The sequence below is a fragment of the Penaeus monodon genome, chromosome 5 (genome assembly GCF_015228065.2).
Source record: "Penaeus monodon isolate SGIC_2016 chromosome 5, NSTDA_Pmon_1, whole genome shotgun sequence".
Lineage (NCBI taxonomy): Eukaryota > Metazoa > Arthropoda > Malacostraca > Decapoda > Penaeidae > Penaeus > Penaeus monodon.
The window spans coordinates 50,395,705-50,399,387 of record NC_051390.1 but is presented as its reverse complement, the minus strand read 5'-3'; the positions used below and the strand labels follow the sequence as shown (position 1 = coordinate 50,399,387).

The window sequence follows — 3,683 nt, the reverse complement described above, 5'->3', positions numbered from 1 at the left end:
CGGGTGCAATATCCATTACCGCTGTCGTCGCCTCTTACTTATGCGTAGGGCGCTTACCTGTTGCATATAGATGGTCACCAAACCATATCGCAAGTTACAAATTCTCACTTGTTCACACACACGGAATACCATGTAGGAACGCCATCACTACAAGCACAGTGTGTGGTTAGAACAGTTACTGTGTAGGTATGTATATATATCTGTATTAATTACCAGGTACACTCCCCTGTGTTGGTCATCAGGTACACGCATATCTAATCACCAGGGACTTATACCTCAACACGAGTCACCAGGTCACAAAGGGACTATACATTCACCCCAGTATTAGCTATAAGACAAATACTATACAGTATAAGTTGCCAAGTACTGCACAATTACCTAATATCAGTTAGCATGTACTGCACAATCCCCTAATATCAGTTACCAAGTACTGCACAATATCGCCTAGTATCAGTTACCAAGTACTGTATCCCTCCCCCAATATCAGTTACCAATTACAGACACAGATTACAGACCGGTATTGGTTACCAGGCACAACACAGTGTACGTCTATTGCAGCATTAAGCATCAAGGACACCCCAGCATCAGTCATCAGATCCTCACACCCCAATTCCAGTCACCAGTTGCGCAAAACCCATTACTAGTCACCAGGTACGTACACCCAGTACCATTCACTGGGACCCCCTACGCTATGGAGCAGCACCGGGAGAAAGGCGTACCTGAGCGCCATATGTTTGTCTCCTATCAGCATCCCATCGCCAACTGCCCTAAACAGCTGGCACTCGCACGCAGCGTGTACCGACGCCCATCATCATTTCCACCCGGCATCACTCCCACCCAACACACCCCAAGTGCTTGCAAGCTCTTGTTGTGGTCTATTTATAGAGCGCAGGGACAGCCGCGGCGGGAGCGAGGGACCTCCTTCGGGATCCTCAGCGCTTGCGAGAATTTCCCTGGTGCGTGAGGACCTGCCTTGCGAGGATCAGGCCGGCGAAGATTGCATTGATCTCCGTGAGGATACTCCCGTCTAGGAAGACCGCCTCTCTGGTGGACACGTTTCTTGGGGAAATGCGTTTTCACCACTTTTTTCTCCTTTTCCCCTTACTGTCTCTCTCTCTTTTTCTCTCTCTCATCTTCTCATTATGAGGATTTTGTGGCGAGTTTCGCGATTGATCCTTCTCTCATTATTCCTTAGAATGGAGAGGATGGGAATGGAAGAAATCGGCCATTCCTCGCTTCCCCTCGCAATATAAAATGCAAAGACCGTCCTTCTGTGTGGAATTCACAGTCGTGCGAGAGAAAAAGATCCACCGAATGGAGTTTTTTACTTATAACGAGCTAATTTTGTGAGAAGGAAAAAACAGGGCATCTGAGAAGGCAATTTTCTTTCGTTAATAGAATGCCCACGTAGAGAATACAGCAAGTGTCCCACTGTATTCTGCTTTAACGTTTGTAATATTAGCGTTGATCTGGTAATAGAGGTTCTTATCACAATAAAACCGTAAATGACAAAAAATAACTTGGTTAACAAGAGTTGTATCGTAGTAAAATGGTGATAAAGAACAAGTTTCATTGTATATGGCAATTGTGGCTCTTGTTACACCGACTTTTTCCCCAGACACTGTAACTGTCTCCAGTGGTGATGGAAACGGTTTTCTTTATGATAGTGAAAAGGACAGTGGTGGTGATAGTGAGAGTGATGCGCGTGGCCTCACATTGCAAAGGAGGACTGAGAGAGTCATGGTGTTGAATAATACAGTGTCATCATAATAGGTAACAATTACTGTTAGTAACAACAACACAAATTGGTAATTTAGTTGTTGTTTTTTCTCTCAGATAAGTACAATACAAGTAATTTTATATATATATATAAGTAGTGGCGGTCCATTGATTTGATAGTGATGACCTTGTGATATTGTGATAGTGACGTGGGTGATAAATGATAGACATTTCATGTTCCAGTAATATGATTGATTTATAGTAACAGGTTCATTTATGACACAGTAGACGATGGTGGTCGCCGTATCATAACCAGCTTTCTGTGACACCGTATCGACAAAGGCAACATCCATGAAGCTAGCTGTATAGTTTTCAAATCCTGGTCAGACGCAAGGTCCCTGCCATAAAACTAGAAAGAGTCATTTAATGGCGCCAGGTCAACACTCCCACCAATTATCAGTGAGTTTCAGTGCCGCCAACAATCACGAAATGGTGTTGGTTTAATGCGGTGCCAGCGGAGGCGGTAAGTGACGTAGAGGACAGACAGTGCGAGAGACAATATTGTGGGTAATTTGCAGGATCAGCTGCAAGGAGGAGGAGGAGAAGGAGGAGGAGGAGGAGGAGGAGGAGGAGAAGGAGGAGGAGGAGGAGGAGGAGGAGGAGGAGAAGGAGGAAGAGGAGGAGGAAGATGTGGAGGAGGAGGAGGAGGAAGAAGAATAGTTGGAGGAGGAGGAGGAGGAAGGAGTAGTGGCGACAAGCAGAAAACAAAGAGGAAAAGAGTGACCCTGCCTCTTGGGGCCTGACGAAGAGGCTGAAGGGCAGGAGGTGTGTGTGTGTATGTATGTGTGTGTATCTATTGTATCTATTGTTATGTGTCTGAGAGTGTGTACGTGAGAGTGTGTGTGATTGTATTTATTACTGTGCGTGATAGGAGCAAGTGATTGTGTGTGCGTTTGCGTGCGTGTGCGTGTACAGCGCAGCCATTCCGCGGGCCGTGTGAGGGACACACAGGCACTGCCGACGAAGGACACGGTCGGGCTGCGCAGAACAGGGCGATGGAGAGCACACGCCGGAGGGAAACGCCGTGGACATAATGGCTCTGGAGGCGTGAGCTTCGACATTCCCCGATGGCCGAGGTCGAGGAGGAGAGGAAAGCGGAGGGCGGCGATGGCTCCCTCCCCCCTGCTCCTCCCCCCCTCGAGATGAGAGAGGGTCACAGTGCGCAGAACAATTTGGTGAAGAGGAGGCGCGGGACGAGGCCCAAGGAGCGAGGAGAAGATGTCACAGTTCGGGCGTGTGGAGGCATCCCTGCTCCCGTGCGGCTGAGGTTTCCCCTCCCTCTTTCCCCCCTCCGGCAGGCGGTTCCCCTTCCCGCCTGTCTTACCTGGTGGCGCGGGTAGCGACGGCGTGGGCGTAGTGAGCGAAGGGTTGTGTACAGGGGCGAGAGAGAGGCACTAACCACGGGAACGGCGAGCGCGACACGGCTAAGCGGGATCACTGGGGAGTATGAACTGACTGGCTGGCTCGGTACCTCCTGAGCGCCTCTCCTGGCCTCGATCAATGTCCCACGCAGCCGCTAGCAACCCTCCCTCCCTCCCTCCCACCCCTCCCCTCGCTTCGCCTCCCCTCGCCGCCCTTGCGCCCTCCCCCTCCTCTCACTTCACCTCCCTCGCCGACCTTCCCCTCCCCGCGCGCTCTCCCCTTCCCTTCCCCTCTCCTTTCCTTCCCCCCTTCCCCCTTCCCCCTTCTCCCCCTGCCCCTTACGCTCTCCCCCTTCTCCTGTCTTCCTCCCCCGTTTTTCACTCCCAACATTCGTCTATCAATTTTCCTCCCTATTTCTCTTCTCGTTTCTTTTCAAATTTCCCTCATTTTTATCCCCCCCCCCATCTATCCTTCTCATTTTTTTTCTTTCTGTTTCATCCTCATTTTCGCCTCCTCTTTCCTCCCCTTCCCTTCCCTTCCCT

At 50.0% G+C, this 3,683-nt stretch overlaps 1 protein-coding gene across 1 annotated transcript in view; it reads right to left on the bottom strand.

Annotated features, from left to right (window-relative positions):
* Positions 1-3,247, bottom strand: part of LOC119573261 (regulator of G-protein signaling 7-like) — a 108,478-nt gene extending 105,231 nt beyond the window's left edge. The window contains exon 1 of the mRNA XM_037920403.1: positions 3,104-3,247. The gene's annotated coding sequence lies outside the window, so the exon portion shown is untranslated. The remainder of the gene's footprint in view (positions 1-3,103) is intronic.
* Positions 3,248-3,683: the final 436 nt, after the last annotated feature.